We start from the raw sequence: 14947 nt of genomic DNA, 5'->3' as shown, positions 1-14947 counted from the left end.
CAAAAGATAATTACAGTAATTCAGAATGCATTCAAGATTAAAAGGCTGAGAGTAAGAGAGAGTTAAAGGTCTTTTTTAAAAATGAAGAATAGCTACTTCAAACGCAACGTCAAATTATACTCAATAATCACACTTTAAAGGCATTTTTGTTACTGTCAGAAAAAGTTTTAGGTAGTTCACTGATAACAGGCAGGCAAGCTAGCAACCAAACTCCCAAATAAGAGGAATAAATTTTAGAAAATAGATAAAAATATGTTTATCTGATGATTGATAATCTAGATAACCTGAGAGACTTAATTGAAAACTGATTGAAACTAGTAAGAGTTCATGGAAGCAGGAGTCAGTAAACTTCTGTAAAGGACCAGAGAGTAAATATTTTAGGACTATACGGTCTCTGTTGTAGCTACTCAATTCTGTTGTTGCAGTGTGAAAGCAGCCATAGACAGTAAGTAAATGAATGAATCTGAAGTTTTAAAGCTTTATTTACAAGAACACACTGCTTTTCAGGTTTGGCTTGAAAGATTTAGTTCTTTGACCCTTGAAATAGACAATTACAATCTATTAATTTCAGTGTCACTCAGAAATTATATTATAAATCAGAAATCACATTAGGGAAATAATACCACTTATTTTGTTTTGTTGCCATAGCAACAGAACAAAAATACGTAAGCAAACTCAACAGGAAGTATGAAATATCAACATGGCAAAATTATACAATTGTGTTTAGAAGTAGAAAGGGTCATCTGAAAAGTGAATGAAAAAGCATGATCTTTGATGGAAAACCTGTATGTTGTAATGATGGAAATTCTATCCAAACACATCATAGTTTTAAAAAAGTTCCAAATGGAATTTTTTTTTTCTTGATGTTGTCTGAAGTTCAATGGGAAAAATTAATTAGAAGAAATAGCAACTAGTTTCTGAGAAAATTGGAGAGAACTTGGTTTAGTGACAGAGTATAACTTTTTTGATGCCTTTGTCTGCAAGTAACTGAAAACTAGTCTTAAAATAGTTTAAATAAAGAAAATTTTTGACCATATAACTTGTAATATAGTCATACGTTGAACTCAGCTTTGAGTTAACCTAATCACTGCAGATGTTGGTTGCAGCCATGAAATTAAAAGACGCTTACTCTTTGGAAGGATAGTTATGACCAACCTAGATAGCATATTAAAAAGCAGAGACATTACTTTGCCAACCAAGGTACGTCTAGTCAAGGCTATGGTTTTCCCAGTGGTCATGTATGGATGTGAGAGTTGGACTGTGAAGAAAGCTGATTGCCGAAGAATTTATGCTTTTTTTTTTTAGTTATTTTTATTTTTTTTTCCTTTTTTTTTTTAGTAATTAATTTATTTTTTATTGGAGGCAAATTATTTTACAATATTATATTGGTTGGTTTTGCCATACATTGACATGAATTCGCCCCAGAATTGATGCTTTTGAACTGTGGTGCTGGAGAAGACTCTTGAGAGACCCTTGGACTGCAAGGAGATCCAACCAGTCCATTCTAAAGGAGATCAGTCCTGGGTGTTCATTGGAAGGACTGATGCTAAAGCTGAAACTGCAATACTTTGGCCACCTCATGCGACGAGTTGACTCACTGGAAAAGACTCTGATGCTGGGAGGGATTGGGGGCAGGAAGAGAAGGGGACGACAGAGAATGAGATGGCTGGATGGAATCACGGACTCGATGGACATGAGTTTGAGTGAACTCCGGAAGTTGGTGATAGACAGGGAGGCCTGGCGTGCTGTGATTCATGGGGTCGCAAAGAGTTGGACATGATTTCCAGCTCCCTTTCTCTGAGATTCACTAAGTGGTTTTCAACTGGAAGTGGTGTTGCCTCTCAGAGAACTTTTAACAATATCTGGATACATTTTTCGTTTTCATAGCTGGATAGGGAGAGGGGAGTGCTACTGACTTCTAATGGATAGAGGATGGGAATATGGGAATGCTGTTAAACATCCTATCCATCCCCCCAAGAAATGATTATCCAGCCAAAAATGTCAATATTACTGAAGCTGAGAAGCTCTGCTCTAAGTTTTGTCTTCCTCTAAGAGTTACATTTATTCAGACATAGTAACATCAGAGGTAAAACACTATTTTTTTCCTGGGGTACTTGCCTAATAGAAAGGAAATTTGCTAGTTTCATAAAACAAGTTTATAAAATTTCTAACTTTTAAAAAAAATAAATTGTGAGATTTTATATGAAAAAATTCTCTGTTTCTTGAAGGAATCATATTTGATGACTGTTTTATCTTAGTAAATTTTTCCTTTAATGAATATGAGATAACCCTTTTTTAACTTTTTAATGTGTTTACTTTGAATTCTGTTTTGTTTGATGTTATTATTATTATTACTATTAGTATTTGGAATACCTTTTGTTACCCTTTATATTCAGCATTATCTATATCATTTTGTTTTAGATATGGGCCTTATGAATATGGTATTATTTGTTTAAAGATACAAACACAAGTTTAATTGCTTAACATTTATTATGATTAATAAAAATTCTGTGTGCATTTCAGTCATCATATCTTTTGTGATGTGTATTCTCTATTTGCTATGATTTTCTTTGTGATTTTTTCCTCTTTGTTAGTATTTTCTTCCTTACATTCTTCTTAGAATAAACACAATTTTCTATGTTGGTTTTCTTCCTCACTTTTTTGAAGGTACATATTCTATTTTTCTTATTTTTTGTTAAAATTATGTATTTAATATTTATGCTTAAATTTATATTTTCTTGGTAAACTCTGAAAGAAATCACCACTTCCAAATGTCTCAGAAATACTTTATGAACCTCAGTATTTTCATTTTTGGTCTTCAGAGAGTTCCCTTACTGTGGGTATAGTGATACACTTGTAAATACTCGTTTTGATATCTTTCTCTGTTTGAGAGGAAGGTTTCAGCATTTTTTCAGCCTTGAGCCAGAAGTACCCTTTGACTTTTTACTTGTAAAAATTATCCAAAGATGCTGGTCATAATGACCATAAAAATCTATATATAAGAATATTAATTGCAAAATTATTAATATTTACAGAAACAAGAGTTAATATACATGTTTGCCAGTAAGGTAATGTTTAAAAAAATCATAGGTATTCATGTGCCAAAATATTATTGATCACTTAAATGATGTTTATGGAATATTTAATGTCATAGGAAGATATTGATGATATAATGTTTAATGTAAAATATTATGTACTGCATCTGTTATATGGAAAATAGTGGACTAGAATGGAATACACCACAAAGTTAATAGTTATTATGTGTGCATAAGGGAATTATTGTTCATTTCCTTTTTCTTTTTCTTGTATTGTTATATTTTTAAAAATACATGTCTTGTGTAAGTTGCAAAAAGTTTTTGAGTGTGTTTAGTATCCATGGCCCTGGTTTATATATTTGAAACAAAGACATAGTGTGTATAAATTCTCAGTTTATAAACTTTAGTGCATAGTTAATTTCATTTTCCCTATATCTGAACTTAAGTTCTTGTCTCTGGTCCCAATAAACTGGATTGTAGAAATAATCTCTACAATTCAGATTTTCCTCAATCATCTCAGAATCCCTATCTCTTACCTTAATTTTGTTTGCTTTGGGTGGGGAGGTGGATAGGTGGATTATATCATCATCTATCCATGTTTATTACCTTCATCCCTGTCTAAACCCTGGCCTTGATCCATGAAGATCAATGTGTGTCCTTTTCTTTACTATCATTCATTAGTCTAGTCCTGTTTTTCTTGAGAGAGTGGTGAGCATGTGCCCCTTTCTATATCTTGCAGAACAATGGGGACCACTGAGACTGTTGGAAAGCTGTCTTTCTAGATTCTGAATGTAGCCATTTCTATTTTCTGCTCCTATTTCCTTCTGAGTTAGTGGACGTGGAAAGACATCCCAGAAGGGGAAACACAGAACATTTCTGCTCTCCTATTCTCTGAACTTCTTGGGTCTCATAGGCTTAAACCATCAAATCCCAGTTAGTGGAAATTATTGCTGTTCAGGGCTATTTTTCAAAGACCCATGAGCATCCACTGTCTTGTTTCACTTCTGACTTTCTTCCCCATACTATGGAATCATAGTTTGGAATGGGAAACTAGGTTCTTACCCCAGATCTGTTGTTTGTGGCAAAAACTTGAAGTTTCAAGTTCTTCATGGTTGAGGCTTTGGAAGCAAATTCAGAAGCCATGATTTGAATCTTTTACTGTTCCTCAATGCAGTGAAAGGCACTGCATGGATTTGGAAGAAGGGAAATTCAAAATAAAGAAAATACAAGAAATGTAATACTTGAAATATTAGTTTAAAGTATGCGTTTAATACTTGAAATATTATCCCATCACATGAGAATAAAATCCACACTCTATTTTCCATCAGTCGCTCTTAATGATATCAGAATTCTTTTTCTGAAATATAAATATGGCTATTACTTTTCGTATAAGCTTCAACAAATCCCCCTTGGGTATAGATTAAATTTGCCCATAATTGGTCTCAGGTTATCTTCATGACCTTTTTTTCCTCCCACTGGTTCTTATACTGCTGCAATAAAAGGTTTGCTTGTTATTCTCCAAATATACCATTTCACTTCATGCTTCTGTGACTTTGCTCATGCTATTTCCTCAAGAGTGAATTGCCCATCCTACCTTCACAAGCTGGGAAAATAATATTCACGTCTCAAAGCTCAGCATTGCTGTATGATCACAGCCTTCATGAATTCCTCTCTGCTCCCCTTTCTATAGCATCACCACGGTTTCAAAACAGATGCTTTTACAGCATTGCCAAAAGTCATGAAGAGGGTGGCAGTCCTTAAACATCACTTCCTGGCCGTCTTATTATACTGTCTGTTTTCTCTGGAGACAGTCTTGTTCATAATTTTGACTTCGGTGATTCTGTACTCTCCCCAAATGCTATTTCTAGCTGAAATATTTCAGGTGACCTACAGACCCACACTTCCAGCTGGCTTCTCTTCATGTCCATTTGGGTGTCTGTCAAGCATCTCAATCTCAAATGTTCAAAATTGAACTCATTAGGTACTCAAATATTGGATGAATAGAACATTAAAATAGGATACAAATTATCCACTTTGGGGCTCTTTGCTGCTTTCCCAATGTAACTTGGATTGTTATCATCTTCTGACTGTACGAATTAGGTTGCATTTCTTATTCTACCATCTTGCATAATACAGATATACTCTTTCAGATGTGTAAGCAGTGCTTTCTTTCAGTGTATACTTCAGAAGTCATTGAGATTACTTCTTCACCTGACCCTTTAGTCCCCTGAGTGCAAACTCTGGAGTAAAACATTGCTGGGTTGACATTATGACATGGCCATTTATTAGTTGACTGATCTTGAGGAGGTTACCCATCCCGTATGAGCCTCAGGTCTCTCATCTATAAAATGTGGAAATAATACCTAAATCACTGAGTTGTGTGGAACATTTAATAATATATATAATAATAGTACCTAGCATAGGCCTAGTCCAGGTAAGTACTCATATTTATTTTCTCTTTTGTTTTTTTCTGAACTTAGAAAATACACCTGCACTTCTCTTTTAGCCTTTCTTTCTTTTTTGCTTTTATCAGAGTTGTTCATATTCTGTCTCTTTGACCATACTGTACATTTCTTGAGGGGAAGAACCATGTCTTTTCATCTCAGAAAACTCACATCATAGTTCAGGAAAGTGCGAATGAATGAATGAATGAAAAAATGAATAAATAACTGGAGACAGCACATTTGATTCTATTTTATCCTTTGTTGTAGTTGAGCTTTTGTTCAGGCTTCTGTTCAACCAGGTTATCTCACTTAACACAAAATGCATTTATTTTTTTGGTATAGCTTTAAGGAATTATAATATTTCATGTGCAAAAGCTGGAAATTCACACATTTTTTAATCTCTTCATTGGAACTCAAAGAAATTCTGGTTGTTTAAGAAGAAATCCGAATAGTTAACATTGATTCCTAGGGAATTTTCATAGATGCTCAAGTTTTATGACCTGTTTCAGCTTGATTTTTGGTTTAAAAATGTGTCCTACAGCTCTCTGTTGTAAGATAGCCCACTGCATTATTGATTTAAAAGTCAATAAAGAAGAGTGGTGAATCATAATATATCACTTCTTATTCTGAAACTATTGCATATTCATTCTTAAATATAACAGTGACTAAACCTGAAAGTTACCTTCACCTTTACTAAGGTAAAATTCTACTGCTTTCCACTGACGGAAGAGTCTCTGAGATGAAGTAAACTAATTGCATGACTCTTTTGGCATCTGTTGGCCCCATTAACTGTAATGGAGGAAATGAACATCAAAGCACACATAACTCCAGGCTCTTGACTACATGATTTACTCCAGCGTTTTCCCAGAAACGCTGATGGACAGTAAAAGGCAGAGGACACTCACTGAAATTTATTAACAAGCCAGAGAGCAGCTGTTCTGTGAGTTGCAAACAAAAGCAAATGTTAAGCTGTTGAACAGCCCTTTGTTTTTCTGTGGCCCATTAGAAAAGAGCTTTATTATAACCTTAGCTTTGGAAATTTGGCTTCTTGTAGATTGAAAGGGATACCCAAAGGACAAATGGAAATTTTGTATTTAGCAGTTATTACCATCGTGGAGCCTCAGGGTGATCATGTTTTTTTCTTCATTTACAAAATGTTCTCAATGGCTTTCTGTATCTTTGAAGTTACTCATTCAACATCTCCCAATATTGGCTATGGGGCATAAAGAAAACAGCAATTTTGGGAATACAAAATGAAGAAAGGATTGTGTGGAACTCAATCTGGTGAGTCAAGCACATTTTAGGAGACATTTGTGTTTACATTGCCTGTAAGGAATTTTGCGAAATGCTCTTTCTAATCTTTTCTTCCTATCAGATTCTTTGGGACCTCCTTTGTGAGCCCCATCAGTTGACTGCCATTCAGAATTTTCTCCTATCTCTGAACATTTGTAGCATAATGTTCATATCAATCATTTTGCCCTTATTTACAGCCTCATATGATTTATTCAAATATTTCAGTATTCATATCTCATCTGCCTGATGGGGTTATAAAGTTTCTCCTTCTCAGAATTGTGTCTTAAACATCCTTGTCATATCTGTCATATTGTTTATCAAAGGTGCATTGCTGTTAATTGCACATCGTAGGCAACAGTAAATGTATGATAATTTATTGAGCTACAGGTGTCATTTTGCTATTTTGAACAAGAGTATATTATTCAAGAAAATCCATAATATTTATTCTTGATAGTAGATTTTCTGAATTACCATTCCTTCTGGTTTAGAGTAACTACTTTCTATTTGCAGCAACATGGATGAACCTCAGTTCAGTTCAGTTGCTCAGTTGCGTCCGACTCTTTGTGACCCCATGAATCACAGCACACCAGGCCTCCCTGTCCATCACCAACTCCCAGAGTTAACTCAAACTCATGTCCATCAAGTCTGTGATGCCATCCAGCCATCTCATTCTCTGTCATCCCCGTCTCCTCCCACCCCCAATTCTTCCTAGCATCAGACTCTTTTCCAGTGAGTCAACTCGACGCATGAGGTGGCCAAAGTACTGGAGTTTCAGCTTTAGCATCAGTCCTTCCAATGAGCACCCAGGACTGATCTCCTTTAGAATGGACTGGTTGGATCTCCTTGCAGTACAAGGGACTCTCAAGAGTCTTCTCCAGCACTACAGTTCAAAAGCATCAATTCTTCGGCAATCAGCTTTCTTCACAGTCCAACTCTCACATCCATACATGACCACGGGAAAAACCATAGCCTTGACTAGACGGACCTTGGTTGGCAAAGTAATGTCTCTGCTTTTTAATATACTATCTAGGTTGGTCATAACTTTCCTTCCAAGGAGTAAGCGTCTTTTAATTTCATGGCTGCAATCAGCATCTGCAGTGATTTTGGAGCCCCCAAAAATAAAGTCTGACACTGTTTCCACTGTTTCCCCATCTATTTTCCATGAAGTGATGGGACCAGATGCCATGATCTTTGTTTTCTGAATGTTGAGCTTCAAGCCAACCTTTTCACTCTCCTGTTTCACTTTCATCAAGAGGCTTTCTAGTTCCTCTTCACTTTCTGCCATAAGGGTGGTGTCATCTGCATATCTGAGGTTATTGATATTTCTCCCGGCAATCTTGATTACAGCTTGTGCATTTTAAGATACCATGTATGTGTGCTCAGTCACTCAATCATGTCCAATTCTTTGTGGCCCCGTGGACTGCATCCTGACAGGCCCCTCTACCCATGGATTTTTCCAGGCAAAAGTACTGGAGTGGGTTGCCATTCCCTACTCTTTAAGATATAAGTGTTTCTAAAAATATTTCTCTAAGTTTTCAGAACAGTTTATGGCAAGCTGGATATTACCCTCTAGAAATCTAAGACAATGTGATAGCTAACACTGAAAATATTAACAAATCAGTTCAATACCTACTTTTCTCATTAAAGTCTAGTAATTACTAGAACCAGGAAACAAAATACATTATGTTTAGTTCTAGCAATAACTACTCAATTAGAATTTTTCAAGTAAGTGTTCCCCATAAATAAGTTATCAAATTTATTTCTAACTACCAGGAAATTATGCTGAAATTCAGCTTCTGTGCACTGGTGCCAGATCAAATCTCTGAAACAGAGTTTTGGGTGAAGTAGGAAAGAATAGCTTTATTGATTTACCAGGCAAAGAGGGACACAATGGGATCAGGTCCCACCAAACCATGTGTCCCAACCCAGAAGGATTGGGTGAGGAGTTTTATAGCAATGGTTCAAGGATGGAGTTGATAATTTGGATCAGGGTGTGTGTAGGGCGTGCATTTCTTTAATCAAGCCTTTCGTGGTCTGCTGATGAGCTGTGGTTCTTCAGGTTATCAAACTATGAGCTTCTCTCCGGAATGAAGGATGCTCCATCAAGTAGTTCATCTTCGATTTGTTGGGAGTTTTAGTCTGCAGAAAATCTCAAAGATGTTGTTAGATGTATCCCTTTACATGCTGCTACTGCTAATTCACTTCAGTCGTGTCCGACTCTGTGTGACCCCATAGAAGGCAGCCCATCAGGCTCCCCCGTCCCTGGGATTCTCCAGGCAAGAACACTGGAGTGGGTTGCCATTTCCTTCTCCAAATACCTTGACATAGACAACACCAGATGGTCAATACTGAAATCAGATTGATTATATTTTTTGTGGCCAAAGATGGAGAAGCTGTATACAGTCAACAAAAACAAGACAGGAAGTTGACTGTGGCTCAGATCATGAACCCCTTATCACAAAATTCAGGCTTAAATTGAAGAAAGTAGGGAAAACCACTAAGCCATAAAGGTATGACTTAAACCCCTTACAATTATACTGTAGAAGTGATAAATAGATTCAATGGATAAGATCTGATAGAATGCCTGCAGAACTATTGATAGAGGTTCGTAATATTGTACAGAAGGTGGTGATGAAAACCATCCCCAAGAAAAAGAAATGCAAAAGGGCAAAATGGTTGTCTGAGGAGGTCTTTCAAATAGCTGAGAAAAGAAGAGAAGCAAAAGGCAAGGAGGAAAAGAAAGATATACCCATCTGAATGCAAAGTTCCGAAGAATAGCAAGGAGAGACAGAAAGCCTTCCTAAGTGATCAATGCAAAGAAATAAAGAACAATAGAATGGGAAAGACTAGGGATCTCTTCAAGAAAATTAGAGATTCCAAGGGAACATTTCATGCAAAGATGGGCACAGTAAAGGACAGAAACTTTATGGACCTAACAGAAGCAGAAGATTAAGAAGTTCAGATCAGTCGCTCAGTTGTGTCTGACGCTTTGCGACCCCATGAACGCCAGGACTCCCTGTCCATCACCATCTCCCGTAGTCCACCCAAACCCTTTCCCATTGAGTCAGTGATGCCATCCAAGCATCTTATCCTCTGTCGTCACCTTCTCCTCCTGCCCTCAATCTTTCCCAGCAGCAGGGTCTTTTCCAATGAGTCAGCTTTTTGCATTAGTGGCCAAAGTATTGGAGTTTCAGCTTCAACATCAGTCTTTCCAATGAACACCCAAGACTGATCTCCTTTAGGATGGACTGGTTGGCTCTCCTGCGGTCCAAGGGAATCTCAAGAGTCTTCTCTAACACCACAGTTCAAAAGCACCAATTTTTCGGCGCTCAGCTTTCTTCAAAGTCCAACTGTCACATCCATACATAACTACTGGGAAAACCATAGCCGTGACTAGATGGACCTTTATTGACAAAGTAATATCTCTGCTTTTTAATGTGCTATCTAGGTTGTTCATAACTTTCCTTCCAAGGAGTAAGCATCTTTTAATTTCATTGCTGCAATTACTATCTGCAGTGATTTTGGAGCCCAGAAAAATAAAGTCAGCCGTTGTTTCCACTGTTTCCCCATCTATTTGCCATGAAGTGATGGGACCGGATGCCATGATCTTAGTTTTCTGAATGTTGAGCTTTAAGCCAACTTTTTCACTCTTCTCTTTCACTTTCATCAAGAGGCTCTTTAGTTCTTCTTCACTTTCTGCCGTAAGGGTGGTGTCATCTGAGGTTATTGATATTTCTCCCAGCAATCTTGATTCCAGCTTGTGCTTCCTCCAGCCCAACATTTCTCATGATGTACTCTGCATGTAAGTTAAATAAGCAGGGTGACAATACACAGCCTTGACGTACTCCTTTTCCTATTTGGAACCAGTCTGATTAAGAAGAGGTGGTAAGAATACACAGAAGAACTATACAAAAAAGATTTTCATAAACCAGATAACCAGCAGAGGGTGTGATCACTCACCTAGAGCCAGACATCCTGGACTGAAAAGGCAAGTGGGCCTTAGGAAGCATCTCTATGAACAAAGCTAGTGGAGGTCATGGATTTCCAGTTCAGCTATTTCAAATCCTAAAAGATGATGCTGTGAAACCGCTGCACTCAATATGCCAGCAAATTTGGAAAAGTCAGCAGTGGCCAGAGGACTGGAAAATGTCAGTTTTCATTCCAATCCCAAAGCAAGACAATGGCAAAGAATGTTCAAACTACCACACAATTTTACTCATTTCATACACTAGCAAAGTAATGCTCAAAATTCTCCAAGCTAGTCTTCGACAGTACGTGAACCAAGAACTTCCCATGTATTCAAGCTGATTTTAGAAAAAGCAGAGGATCCAGAGATCAAATTACCAACATCTGTTGGATTATCAAAGAAGCAAGAGAATTCCAGAGAAACATCTACTTCTGATTCATTGACTACACTAAAGTCTTTGACTGTGTGGATCACAATAAACTGTGGAAAATTCTTAAAGAGATGGGAATACCAGATCACTTTAGCTGTCTCCTACGAAACCTGTATGCATGTCAAGAAGCAACAGTTAGAACCAGACATGGAAGAATGGACTGGTTCCAAATTGGGAAAGGAGTCCATCAAGCCTATATATTGTCACCCTGCTTATTTAACTTATATGCATCATGTGAAATGCCGGACTGAATGAAGCACGAGGTGGAATCAAGATAGCCGGGAGAAATATCAACAATCTCAAATATGCAGATAACAAAGAGAAAGCAAAGAGAAACTAAAGAGCCTGTTGATGAAAGTGAAAGAGGAGAGTGCAAATGCTGGCTTAAAACTCAACATTCAAAAAACTAATATTGTAGCATCCCGTCCCATCACTTCATGGCATATAGATGGGGAAACAATGGAAACAGTGAGAGACTTTATTTTTGGGGCTCCAAAATCACTGCAGATGGTGACTGCAGCCATGAAATTAAAAGACGCTTATTCCTTGGAAGAAAAACTATGAGAAAACTAGACAGCATATTGAAAAGCAGAGATATTACTTTTCTTACAAAGGTCCGTCTAATTAAAGCTATGGTTTCTTCATTAGTCACGTGTGGATATAAGAGTTGGACCATTAAGAAGGCTGAGCTTTAAAAAAGTGATGCTTTTGAACTGTGGTGTTGGAGAAGACTTGAGAGTCTCTTGGACTGCATGGAGATCAAACCAGTCAATCCTAAAGTAATCAATCCTGAATATTCACTGACGGACTGATGCTGAAGCTCCAATACTTTGGCCACCTGATGCGAAGAGCTGACTCATTAGAAAAGACCCTAATGCTTGGACAGATTGAAGGCTGGAGGAGAAGGGGACAACAGAGGTTGAGATGGTTGGATAGCATCACTGACTCAATGAATATGAGTTTGAGCAATCTCTGGTGTTGCAGAAACCAGTACTCGAGAAACCAAGCACCACACTCGGAGAGTTGGGGAATTCAGATTTATTATGCTAGCGGGTCCAGAGGAGTTTACACTCCAAGCTCTGAGCCCCGAACAAAGGGATTACAGAGTTTTTAAAAACAGACTGTAGTGGGCAACACTAGCTGTTAATAGACTGGTTTAAACTAAGGGTTTCGCCCATGCATGAACAGTGCTCAAGATGGAGTAGGGGATGCCTGACCTGAACAGGCGTAATTAAGCAGGTTTGCAGGGGCTGGGTGATTGCAAAGAGCAGGACAAGGGTGAGTGAGATAAATTCCAGTTCCTAATATTGCAAGTCCCCACGTTCTGAGACTATGTGACCTACATGATCTAGACTTTGCAAGGGGCAAGCTGAGTTACAGAGGCAGAAGGAGAAGTTCCGTTCAGTTCAGTTCAGTCGCTCAGTCGTGTCTGAATCTTTGCGACCCCATGAAGGAAGCTTTGTAAAACTTTAACTTTTCCTCTTTGCTGGGAGATGGTGAAGGACAGGGAAGCCTGGTGTGCTGCAGTCCATGGGGTCACAAAGAGTAGGACAGGACTGAGCAACTGGAAAACAAATCCCTTGAGGTGGAACCAGGACCCTGCCCCAAGGCTGAACTATTGTTTCCTGGTTGATCCTTTGTCTCTGTGTCCCCTCCCTTCCCAGATTAACAGCTGTTATAATCTGCCCTTTGGAACTCAGAGAAGGTCCTGGAGGCTGTAATTTATTTCCTTCAAAGGAGAAAAGCTGAATGTAAAAAGTTTTCCATGCCCAGGAGTCTCACAGGATCCTACTAGGTTTCACTAGTAGGAAAGTTATAAGGTAAGCTAGAAGGTGTATGAGCTGACCTTCCTGGTTTGCCTGAGACTGGCCAAAGCTATTGATTATTATCAAAGCCTGCCTGTTAAAACCTAAGCAGGAAGCAGGAAGATGCCAGAGGCTAAAATGCTACTGGTGCCACCCTCTCAGCTTTCTGTTTTTCTTCATTCTGCTTCATCCTTATTTGTTCATCAGAAAAGTGGCCCTAGCAGTACAGGCAGTAGAAGACAGGACTCTCCTTGGAACCATAGCCATGGAACTCCTTTTTTTTTTCCCCTATATGTCCACTCCCTCTTCTTCTCCTCCCCATACTTGCTCTCCAATTCTTTTACCAAAGTGTTTAAATCACTTCATCTAAGAAGCCCTCCCTACTGCCCCAACTTTGGTCTAGACATCCCTTCTGGGCGCTTTCATACTCCATCCTAGCACATTTTACCCTGTAACGTGCTTATCTCCAAATCCTCTGTGACCATCACTACTGTGATTACTCTATGATCAGCCTACCATGGGTCAAGGGTAGTGCTAATCACTAAGTGTATGTGTGTATGTGTGTGTGTGTGTGTATACACATTCATATATATATATATATATATATATATATAATTCATTGATTCAATGAATTATTTCAGCAGTGAATAAACCAAATGACCAATGATGAAGAAAATAAAAAATTTGGCCATCCACATCTCACATTCTAGGGGGAAAGAACATTGAAGCAACAAATTCTAATAATAAAATGATACATATATACAAAGGACTTGTGAGAGGAGAGGAGAGACATTTTGTCTGATATAAGGAAGCCTTCAAAGAAGTGATGTGTATCACAGACTTTCACATTTAATAAGCCCTTCCTTTTTTATTCTTCTCCAGCTGATTTGGTGTTAATGTTTAGTGGTAAACATGTATATTTCCTAGTTTTCTATGATGAGTTCAAAGTGGAAAGAGAGCTATTTCATTTGCAGGGAAGCAGCTTTCAGGCAGTTATTATGATCTAAAGGTTATTCCATCATTTGCTTGGACAAGGAGTAACCAAGCTTCAATTACTTCTTATGATTGACAGCTCTCTTGAGCAATAGGGCAATTGAACCAGTTTATCTAGGGCAAAATCAATTCCTTAAAGACTGACTTGTCTGGTGTTACTTTGGAGTAGTGGGTCTTATTCGGGGATGATCTTGCTTCCCAGGAGACATTTGGCAAGGTCTAGAGACACTTTTGGTTGTCACAAACAGGGAGGAAGTGCTCCTAGCATCTAATGGGTGAAGCCTAGAATGCCACTAAATATAATACAATGTACATTAAGGTCCCCCACAGCAAAGAAATAATCCTTGCCAAGATTGAGAAGCCTGATAGGGTTATCTATCAAAGGTTTTTTTTTTTTTTTAATTTTCATGTGGAAAACAATGCAAGATGATTCAAATTAAGAAGCAAAATTTGTACTAGATGAATTAACAATGCATCTGTTTGTCACATCAATTTATTATACAACAGTAATTTCAATTATTGATCAATGAAAAGTATTGTTTTTCTTTTTGTTTTTCCTGGGACCTTTAGGTCCTCTCCATGACTGCCACTGCCAAAGGATATGTATTATTGTTTTAATTACTAATATTTTCTGTATCATTGAAAGATGTTCTGGTTCATATAACTTGTAAAAGTTTAAAATTGTACATGTAAATTTTAGGAAAATTGGAAACCATAGTCAAAAAAGAAAAAAGAATCGACTGAAATCCTACTACCCAGAGGTAACTAATATTAATATCTTGCCATACATTCTTCCAGATATTTCTTTGCATGTACATATGTATTTAGATTGTGAGTATATTTTTCTTAAAATCTTGTGAATATTTAAGCTCTAAAATTTTTATTTACCCGTAATAATTCCTAGCAGCTTATGCCTGTATGTGTATGATCATCAGCATTTAGTGGATAGTGCTATTAGTCATTCCTTTAGTTGTGATTTA

Source organism: Moschus berezovskii, chromosome X (assembly GCF_049115385.1).
Source record: "Moschus berezovskii isolate FMDL1 chromosome X, NW_MosBer_1.0, whole genome shotgun sequence".
Taxonomy (NCBI): domain Eukaryota; kingdom Metazoa; phylum Chordata; class Mammalia; order Artiodactyla; family Moschidae; genus Moschus; species Moschus berezovskii.
The sequence above is the reverse complement of the archived record's forward strand: the minus strand, read 5'-3'. Positions refer to the sequence as shown.